The sequence below is a fragment of the Adiantum capillus-veneris genome, chromosome 22 (assembly GCF_014529385.1).
Source record: "Adiantum capillus-veneris isolate H3 chromosome 22, ASM1452938v2, whole genome shotgun sequence".
Taxonomy (NCBI): Eukaryota; Viridiplantae; Streptophyta; class Polypodiopsida; order Polypodiales; family Pteridaceae; genus Adiantum; species Adiantum capillus-veneris.
The window spans coordinates 109,411,830-109,423,270 of record NC_140952.1 but is presented as its reverse complement, the minus strand read 5'-3'; positions in this window follow the sequence as shown (position 1 = coordinate 109,423,270).

The window sequence follows — 11,441 nt, the reverse complement described above, 5'->3', positions numbered from 1 at the left end:
ATGGCGTGGTGGAGTACTTCGGTGATAGTACCAAGCTGTTGGGAGTTGACATACTCGGCCATTTCTTCAGGTAATCCTGCACAAAATTGCTGCTTTCGCTCGGTGAAGTCTATTTTTTGGAAGACAATATCCTTGAGATGTAAATCCCAAAACTTGTCCACATATTTTTTGTGAATAGACTCATGGGAGAGAAGTTTCAAACTGTGCCATTCGGTAAGTACTTTGTCCTTTGCATTGCTTGCAAGGAATTGCTTCATGGTGGAAACTTGTAGAGTTTTCCATGTCTTTGAGGCTTCACTGTTGCCATGAAGGCTAGCCCACCACTGACGAGCCAATTTCTGGAAGTGCATAGCTACATGGCATAGGTATGGAGGACTCCGTGAAGACCTTGTCTCCAAAGGCTGCATCAAATTGCTGGATGAAGGCCAATACTTTGTCGGTGGCACCAAAGGTGCTATCATAGGTGAGAAAAGAGATACTCTTTCCTCCCTCTTTGAAATTCTTGAGCTTTTGTGACCTTCACCATGCAGGGTATGATTTGTGATGTCCTCCCCTCTTGTATTATTTAGGAGAATAGCCATAGCTTTGGTCGGAAGAAGGAGAAGAGGGTGACCTCTTTCTTGACCTTTTCTTCCTTTGTTTCGTCTCTTCCCTTTCGGAGTGAAGAGGAGAAGGACTGTGTGTTGACCGTTTCCTCTTGGGAAGAGTTGGCGATCATCTAGACCGCCATCTTCGTGGAGCCACATCTTCAGAAGAACTTAGGGGTTCATTACTTTCTTGTTTTTTGGATTCCTCCTCTCGTATGGGAGAGAGTCTTCTTTTGGGGGTCTCATCAAGAGGCCTCCTAAGCTCTCTCTCCTCTTGGAGAGGAAGGGAAATCTTTTAAGAAAACGAAATTGTTGAGTAACTTCAGCTTGCAAAGCAGGGTTGCCCATAGCTTGCTGCAACCTAGTAAAAAGACAATTGACAAACATGGGGGCATCATCATAAGCACCTTCCTATGCAAAATCAAAGTTATCAATGTTCATTTCACTCTCTTGGTTATTGTCAGCCATGCTAATTATACTTATGTGTTTACTTTTACTTAGTGTATTCTTTGGCAATTCAAAACCTTAGTTGCTGCTCCTCTTAGCCTTTGAAAATCAACACTTAAGTATCTACACCCTCGGCTTGAATTGGTTAATTATAGAGAGTAGTGGAGTGGGTCTAATTATATTGCAGAATTGCCGAGGGCTAGCTCCTTTTGGACTTATTATGGCTCAATAATAGGCTACTTAGGGACCTCTCTTCTAACAAGAAAAGAGAAACCAAATGCTAAGATATCAATGTAATAGAAATGGCCTATGAACTTTGAGAATAGCGGAATTAAGATTAGAGTGAGCATTTTTGTGAGATTACTTTGAAAACATAGAGGGTGAACTTAATTGATGGTAGCAACATAAACATAGTACTTAATTAACTTGGCATGAACAATACTTTTTTAAGAGAGAGTATTAGACAACATGACAATAGTTGAGAACCAGATTTACTTGGAGCTGGTCCCCCTCCAAAAGGTGGTCGTATTATAGATTCTCCCATCAAGAGAGACTTGGTACAATACAAAATTTGTGTTGTGACCTAGGTGATGCAATGAAGATGGAAAGCTTTGTGCATCACGAGCATAACATAAAATTTGCAAAAAGCATTAACTATCCCAAGCCTCAGTCCCAAGGCCTCAAATACCTTCGAAGGTGGAGAGAGCTAGCAGGGAATGAGGGTAGGGAAGAGGAAGAAGAATCATTCATAGGAGAAAGAAATAGTTCCTCACTTATCATCACTCTTCTTGCTTAGCATAACATAATAGCATAGTAATGAAGATGAAAAAGATGGCAAGCTTAAGCATTGAAGCATGGCTCTTGGTTCGATCTGCATTCCATAGCCAAGAGTGTTGGTGTAGGCTCTCAACTTCTCAACAATCTTGGGGAAGGAGATGGAGCTCTCGCACTTTGCACTTCACATCATGAGTGTGTGTGTGTGTGTGTGTGTGTGTGAGAGAGAGAGAGAGAGAGAGAGAGAGAGAGAGAGAGAGAGAGAGAGAGAGAGACTATAACCCCTCTCATGCTTGGTCCACCTCTCTCTCTCTCTCTCTCTCATGCGTCCTCTTTTTCCTCTTTGAGAGAAATAACTTAATTATTTATTTTTATGCATCTAAATTCTAATTGAACCCCTCTAAATCCTATCCAATAGGATTCAAGCACATCATGAGAGCCAAATGGGGAGGATCTTGACATGTGTCTTTTATGCTTCTTAAAATATCATGTTTGAATTGAACACTTCTCGGCACCTTAGTCATTTAAGCATGAAAATTTTTATGCATCTTGAGAGATTATGTTTGAATTGAACACTTCAAGAACCTTAGTCATTTAAGAATGAGAAGCACCTCAAGCTTGGGCAAGGTTCCCACAAACACCTTAAGCACCTTAGTTAGCAGACATGCTTGCGACAACTACGTCTCTTAAGCACCAAATGGACTAGTCATCCATTCTGGAATGATGTCATAGGGTGAAAATGGATCCTCTACTGGCTAAAAAACGTAGACTAATGAGACTAAGACTTTATCTCTTCTACCTCATAGTGAGAACGATTATGATTTCAAGAGAGAGGTAATGTCATAAAATCTAATATCTAACCAACCCAAATGATTTTATCTTATTAAACTGGTCATTTAATGTGGGAGAATAAACAGGAACAAGGGTTAGAATATAGACATGTGCTTATGGATCTGTCTCAACACGGGGCCAAAGTTAAAGGGCTCCAAATGAGAGATGGTCTGTTAAAGAGCAATGCTACCTAATGGACCTTAAAGACCTTAGGGTTAGCTTCATTAAATACCTCCCAAACTTAGTGTTAAAAAGTCCTTTGACCTTAGGCAAGCTAGGGCTAACCTTGAGGTGGGAATCCTACCCAAGCATAACGTGCTTGTCGTGCTTGCTAACTAAGGTGTTTGTGGGAACCTTGCCCAAGCTTGAAGTGCTTCTCATGCTTAAATGACTAATATTCTTGACGTGTTCAATTCAAACATGATCTCTCAAGAGGCATAAAAAATTTTCATGCTTAAATGACTAAGGTGCTTGAAGTGTTCAATTCAAACATGATATCTTAAGAATCATAAAAGACACATGTCAAGATCCTCCCCATTCGGTCCTCATGATGTGCTTGAATCCTATTGGATAGGCTTTAAAGGGGTCCAATGAGAATTTAAATGCATAAAAATAAATAATCAAGTTCTTTCTCACAAAGAGAAAAAAGAAAACACATGTCCAAATGATAAAAAAAAATAATACGAGAGAGAGAGAGAGAGAGAGAGAGAGAGAGAGAGAGAGTTGGGTGGGGGTGGACCAAGAATGAGGGGGTATACTCTGCCCCCCCCCCCCCTCCCCACACACACACACTCATGGTGTGAAGTGAAAAATGCAAGAGCTGCATCTCCTTCTCCAAGATTGTTGAGAAGTTGAGAGCCTACACCAACACTCTTGGCTATGGAATGTAAATCCAACCAAGATCCATGCTTCAATGCTTAAGATTTCCATCTTCTTCGTCTTAATTACTATGCTATTATGCTATGCCAAGTAAGAAGAGTGATGATAAGTGAGAAAATATTTCTTTCTCCTATTAATGATTCTTCTTCCTCTTCCCTGCCCTCATTCCCCACTAGCTCTCTCCACCTTCGAAGGTGTTTGAGGCCTTGGGACTAAGGCTGTTACAAGGAACACAAAGATTGTATTGCACCAAGTCTCTCTTGATGGGAGAATCTATAATACAAACGCCTTTTGGAGGGGGGACCGGCTCCAAGTAAATCTGATCCTCAACTATGTCATGTTCTCTAATACTCTCTCTTGCAAAAGTATTGTTCATGCCAAGTTAATTAAGTACTATGTTTATGTTGCTACCATCAATTAAGTTCACCCTCTATGTTCTCAAAGTAATCTCACAAAAATGCTCACTCTAATTCTCTTAATTTCGCTATTCGCAAAGTTCATACGCCATTTCCATTACAAGATCACGCGCTACATTATCAGTGGTGATGCACCACTAGGACTCTTTCCGGTACCTATATACAACTTGGATGTGGAGGCAAATCACAAACTGATTGATTGTGGTAACTCATAACCTTTCAATTATGTACCATCCTCCTGGCCCTCACTTACAACATTTGGAATCTCTCTAGATTCAAACAGAGAGTTTCATCATGTAAAAACTCTTGGATCTTGAGTGCTTATTACTTTCTCAGGCTCTTGTTGAGTGTTAGCACTTTAGTGGAATGTGTATGATCAGACTCAAAATCCCAGTAAGGACAGTTTTCTTACGCTCAATGTTAGTCTGAGAATTGCTTACAGTTTGTTGTCTAGGATATTGCTAGTTGGCCGGTGGATTTTGCTGCTAGGAGTCAACACCTTTAGATGGCTTGTGGCCTCCGGTGTTGACATCTTTTTTGTAATCTGAGCTTTGGCCGGCGTTGAGCCTCCTGTAGAAGTTGAGCATGTTTATGGAATATCATCATCATCATCATCCTCATCATCATCTCCTCCCTGATGATGTTGGCCTACTGCTTCATCTCTTGCTCATCCTCATCCTCATCCTTATCATAATCGGCATCTTCATTTTTTTTCCTATTCAAATACTCAAAAATGGCCTCATTGACTAGTTCAGTAGTGTACTCCTTGGCTTTATCCTGCAGATTTGATTGGATGAACTCAATGATGGTTTCTAGATCATTTATATCAAGTGTTAAGTTTAAAGCTCACAATGGAGATGCATGAGGAAATTTTTTGACTTAAATTACATATAAGAAGATCCTTCAAGCAGGTCTTTGATGGTAGACAATAATGGCACATGTCAGAGCATTCTGCAAGACCTGTGATATTTGCCAGAGAATGAGAAGGCCAATAGCAGCTAATATGACACCACTAACTTAAATACATCCATTGGGAATATTCATGAAATGGGGTTTCAATTTTATGGGGCGGGGCTATTCAAGAAGGTTACTCCTAGAAAGATCAGGTATATTATTATGGCCACATGTTATGTTAGCAAGTGGCTTGAAGCCAAGGCCTTACCAGAAAACACTGCCGAATCAACATCTACATTATTGTATGAGTATATTATATGCAGATATGGATGTCCAATTGAGATTGTCTCAGATAAGGAAACACACCTCATCAATGAAACCATTCAGATACTCAGTGAGATCTTCTCAATTAAGCACCAAACATCTACACCTAACTATCCCATGTGCAATGGTCTGGCAAAAAGTGGAAACAAAACCATTCAGACCATTCTTACAAAGGTAGTTTAAAAGGAACCACACCGGTGGGATTCCAAACTCTAGACATTGCTATGGGCCTATAGAAGTGTCTATAAGGTTACTATTGGCATGACACATTTTCAAATGGTGTATGGGACGAAGGTAGTAGTTCTAATGGAGTTTGCAATTCTCAGTCTTGGACTTGCAATAGAGCATAGAATGACTTTTCACCAGAATTTGAAGTAGAGACTGGATGAGTTGTTGCAATTGGATAAGATGAGACAAAGGGCACTCTGCATAACCACTTTAGAACATAATCATGGTTGTAAAATTTTTGGCAGCATAAGCATATCCAGAAAAAAAACCATATAGGAAGTTGTCCAACAGAGGTGTTAACCCTCACACGGAAACCCTATCACCTTCGACGGACGCATATTATTTATTTGACTGAGTCATGGACCGGGCTTGTCAGTCCAATAGATGTGTAGGTGGTCGCCAATGAGAGACGCACCACTTATCTTATTTTTATAGTAGTTTTGCAACGACCGACCACCACTGTGGGCACCCATGTGTGAATGGGCCAAACTCTTATAAAAGGTCCATTTGACCTAAAAATCCTCATTCTTGGAGGTGTAAGCTAAGAAGTGCTCTTGCTTCATCTCTGTCTCCTTCTCCTTCGTGTGCTCACAGGTGTGTGTATGTGTGTGTGTGTATACTTGAGAGAGAGAGAGAGAGAGAGAGAGAGAGAGAGAGAGAGAGAGAGAGAGAGAGAGAGAGAGCATTGCGGCATCATTGGTGGTAACAAGGCGGTTGAGTGCGACATTGACAACAACTCCTTCTTCTTTGCAGCACAGGATCCTTCACGACGAAAGCATTGAGCGGTGAGTGACACACCTCTGCCCCTTTGAGCTTGATAGGCTCTTCTACTTGTGTGTTTGCAGCCTTTCAAGGCTCGCACGCAGTGCACAGGCAAGTTCCCAGTTTCGACACATACGACAAAGCGTACATGTTTGGCGCCGCTACCGAGGAATGCCTTGCGTTAAGCTTGAGGAGCACTCAGTGCTACCTCTGGAAGCCTTTCTTCCATCTGTTTTTTGTTTTTTGCAGTGTTTTGTTAGTTATTGTTAAGTGACTGTGAAGGGCAAATTAGCAGGTTTTTGTGAGTTTCTGTTAAGTGGCTGTAAGCTCTGTTAGTGCTGCATTGTACTGTTTTTATTAGTTTTGCAAGGTCTATAATGAGCAGGTATTAGTAGATCTGTTAGTGAATGTAGACAGGGAGAAGTAGAGTAGACAGTGAGAAGTAGAGTTGACTGTCTATGAGTGTGCAGTGTAATGTGTTTGACAGTGTGTTAGCAAAGGTAGTTAATGTTAATTAGTTGCTAATTAGTTGTGTTAGGTGAAAAGGGGTTAGACAGAGCTCGCAGGAGCTGCTATGTACGTGTCGGAGCTCAGTGTCCATCACATTGTCCTCAAGAAAAAAAAATTTAAAAAATTAAATTTCATTAAAAAAAATAAAAAAAATGTTCGGGATATTTGGGATTGAAGAAAAACTCAAAACAAAAAATAAAAAAACCTTATCTTGAAAGGAAGGGATTGGGATCTTTCCCCAAGCCCAAGCCCAAGCCCAAGTAGCCTAGACAGCCCGTTTGGGGAACCCATTGCATGCAAATAGACATGCCAATAGCCCTCTAATAGATAGGCCAAACTCATGATTTTTACGGAATGGGTTTTGCTATTCTATTAGAGGGGTTTTGGCATGCCTATTTGCATACAATAGGTAGCCCGTTTGGGTTACCCATTGCATGCAAATAGGTATGCCAAAACCCTCTAATAGAAGGGCTAACCCCATGCCCTTTGGCCCCTCTATTTAACAGGTTATGGAATGCCTATTTGCATGCAATGGGCAGGCGGTTTGGGGAGCCCATTGCATGCAAATCCTAATGCCCCCGTAATAGAGGGGCCAAACGGCAAGTCTATTTGCCCCTAGTCCAAAACCCTATGTTTATTGCCCTAATTGGTCGAGGTAAAGGCTCATGTGAGCCCATGGGTTGTCCCCCATGCACATGTTTTTTTGGATCTATTTTTGCCTCCCCCCTTCAATGTCCAAAACCCCTAGCAAACGGCATGTTGTTTGGCCCCTCTATTAGAGAGGTTTTGGCATGCCTTTGCATGCAATGGGCAGCTCGTTTGGGGAGCCCATTGCATGCAAATAGACATTGCAAAACCCCTCTAATAAAGGGGCCAAACTCACGTCGTTTGCTATGGGTTTTGCCCTTCTATTAAAGAGGTTTTGGCATGCCTATTTGCATGCAATGGGCAGCCCGTTTGGGAGCCCATTGCATGCAAATAGACATGCCAATACCCCTCTAATAGAGGGGCAAAACTCATGCTTTTTATGGCATGGGTTTTGCCCTTCTATTAGAGAGGTTTTGGCATACCTATTTGCATGCAATGGGAAGCCCGTTTGGGGAGGCCATTGCATGCAAAACGACATGCCAAAACCCCTCTAATAGAGGGGCCAAACGGCAAGTCTATTTGACCCTAGTCCAAAACCCTATGTTTATCGCCCTAATTGGTCGAGGTAAAGGCTCATGTGAGCCCATGGGTTGTCCCCCATGCTCATGTTTTTTTGGCCCTATTTTGCCTCCCCCCTTCAATGTCCAAAACCCCTAGCAGACGGAATGCCGTTTGGCCCCTCTATTAGAGGGGTTTTGGCATGTCTAGTTGCATGCAATGAGCAGCCCAAACGGGCTGCCCATTGCATGCAAATAGGCATGCCAAAACTCCTCTAATAGAGGGGCAAAACCTAGCAAACGGCATGAGTTTGGCCCCTCTATTAGAGGGGTTTTGGCATGTCTATTTAGGTTGTATTTGATTTCTTTTCTCTCTCTTTTTAAGTTGTGACATGGCCGGGCAAGACGAAGACTTCTTTCGCTCTTTTAGGACAACCGTGGGTTCCTCTTCTGGGAGCTCCGGTCCCTATGACCACTCCCCTCCTCCTCCTTCTCCTCCTCATTTGGTCCCTATGGATCCCTAGATAGCCTCATTCTTGGGCATGTGGCAAGAGTATGAGCGAGCTTGGCAAGGGATCTTCTCTTCATATATGCCACATCAACTGTCCCAGTATGGGATTTCTCCCTCACCCTCGTCCATCCCCTCGTAGGCCCCCACTACCTTTCCTTCACCCTTTCCCTCGGCACCCCCCAACGACATTTCATTCAACCTATCCCTCAGTCCCCACTACTACATTTCCTTCACCATTTCCCTCAGCACCCTCTTCTACGATTCCCTCGCATCAACCCTCCCCGCTTTGACCATCAGGTCATCCTAGCCCTCGAGGTCGTCGATCTTCTTTAGGGAAAAGTGAGCGACGTAGTTCGCGTGGCTCTAGGGGCTGACGAGAGTCCACTGACAGCCAGCAGAAAGACGAGGATCGGGGGGAGACTCTTGTTTGGACGCTTGCTTTGGAGGAGGTGGAGGAGGATCGTCCAGTGACTCGTTAGATCCGGGGTACATTTTTGATGATGTGGACGTTCCAGATGCTGATGATGATGGCCTATATTGTAGGTGTCATCAAGACGGTGCCCCCGACCTTAGCACAAACAATGGCAAGCGCTTCCACGAAGAGCTTGATCCACTCTAACTACACTAATTGCCTTATTGAGTGGGAGCAACAAGATCCTCAGTACTTGCAGTCTATTTTTGATACAATGCGGCTGCGGTTTCCTAATCCCCAGGTCCAGTCTTTTATCACCTAATGGATGGAAGGTTTTATCAAGACCTTCCTTCGTAATAAACGGTCCACCGTTCGCAAGGCCGCTAAACAACAATGCCAACACCCTAATCTCCAAAAAAGGGGTGCCAATATGCATGATGCAGAGTGGGAGTTTGCTCTGCAAGAGTTGACCATTCTCAGCAGAGGCAAGTAAGGGCAGGACAACAAGCTCAGAGTTGGGGTTCTGGCAGAAAGGATGTCTGGAAGAACAAAGTGGTAGTAACGTTTTTAGTTTCTATTTGAACCATAATCTTGATGCAAACTAATATAAATAATTCTTGATATACATGGAAAGATCATAGGACATCAAGTGTCAAGGGAGGTGGTGAAGTATTGGAAACGCAACGACGAATACAGTACCTACCTGTGGATGCTCCAATAAGGCCACATCAATCAAGAACCGTTTGCCGCTCTCATCGACACCTTGACCACAGCGCATGTACGAAGTAAATCTAATTAATTAATTATTTTGTTGTTTACTTATTTTAATGTTTATTGATTATGTGGTCTGCTTTGTTATTTGTGTAAACTCGAAGAGGTGGCGCTAATGAGGGTGAGGACGACGAGGGCGGTCAAGGTGGCGAGGACGACCAGGATGACGATGAGGGTTACTAACTTACTAACACAATCCCCTCACATTTTGAACGCTTGGCCAAGAGCCCTTATACAACATAATCCCCTCGTATTTTGAACGCCCGACCAAGAGCCCTTGTAAATATTACACTTTTATTTTGGATGCTCGGCCAAAAGGCCTTGTATACATTTTGCGAACTCTCGATCAAAAAAAGAATTTTGTAAATAATTTGTTTTTAAGTTTCTTGTGTTTCAAAAATTGTATGATATTGTTAAATCTTAAATAATAAATAAATGTGATATTTATATTAAAAAAAATATCCAAGGATCTTTGGATGATGCAAAGTCTTCACATACGAGGACTTGAATCATCCGAGATTCTTGGATACTTATTTTTAATAAATTGCATGGAGGGTATAAGCGCGGCTATCATAGTTCCTATGTACGCGTCTATATACGTGGCAATTCTTGATAGCATACCGCACTGATATCCTCAAACATTTTTGCGGGCTGACAGCCGTGCTACCACAATGGCGCTGATACCCGTGTAAACGGAGGCCGAAATGAGCCCTAATGAAAATTCTGAGTAGACCAAGCTTTACAAGCTTTCCTGAAGTATTTGTCGACTTGTTGAAGCTCACCAAAGCTCACAAAAACTGGAAAAAGTGAGCAAGCGTGTGCTGGAGCTGCTAGCAATTAAGCCCGGGAGGATGCAACATGCTATGATAACAATTGTTGGAAATAGGGTTGCAGGGAAACGCACACAGTGTGGACAAGACGAAGGAAGCTCAAAGCACACAACAAAGAGTGTATTACTTAGTGTGCAATGGAAAGATAAGATAGCCCTAGAGTGATGGGCGTATATACAATGCACGGGAAAAAAAACCTCCTAGTGAGGGAAAAAATGTCCCCACGGTCCTAAGTGTGTTCACACACATCACTACCACATGTATATGGTAACAAATATATGGTGTTAACCCACAGATGGGTCGATGCACTTGCTGGAAGGCATCTGGATCCTCCATCTTGAGAATTACTTTCCGATAGTATGAGATATACTCTGAAAGTGTCTTATGTTGACGTATAGAGTACTTGTCACATGCAGTCCAATTTTTTTCCGCTCCATTGGTGGGAAAAAATTATTTTTTGAAAACATCCTCGAAGGCCGCCCATGTCTGTGGTATGATTCCCTTCTTCTTGAAAGACAACCACTGTTCATAGGCCTTACCCTCTAGTGTTAGATTTGTTTGCAGTGCCTTGAATGCATCTGGAGTGCATCTAAGATCATAAATACCATCCCATTTGCTCAGAAATATGTTCACATTATACTTGTTGCGCTCCTTTTTCTCTCTTTGAAAAATCGGGGGCTTGGTATTCTTTAACAAGTCATCCACCTCTTTTCTAGAGAGAAGGGCACCCCCTTCAGATAGGAGGTGTGTTTATTTCGACACTGGGATCGAAGAAATTCGAGTACGCTCATTAACTGGCCCCTTGGCTGAGTGTTGCATGAATTGCACAAGCATATCAGACATTTTGCTCACATTCGGATTCAACTATGTAAAATTTGACTCTAAAATAGACATGCGCGTTATAGTGCCCTAAATTCTTGCATATCAAGCAGTCCTATGCTATCATCTTGCCCGGTTGCCGTACAGACACCCTACGTGAGAGTGGATGACCGGGGCGGCAATAGGGGGTGGAACTAATGTATGCTTTTCAAAATCAAAACTGTGATGCATGTCGATATTCGAAACCATGGCATAATGTGATATGCAAGCAAGAAAAGGTAAATACCTTATTTTGAAAAGG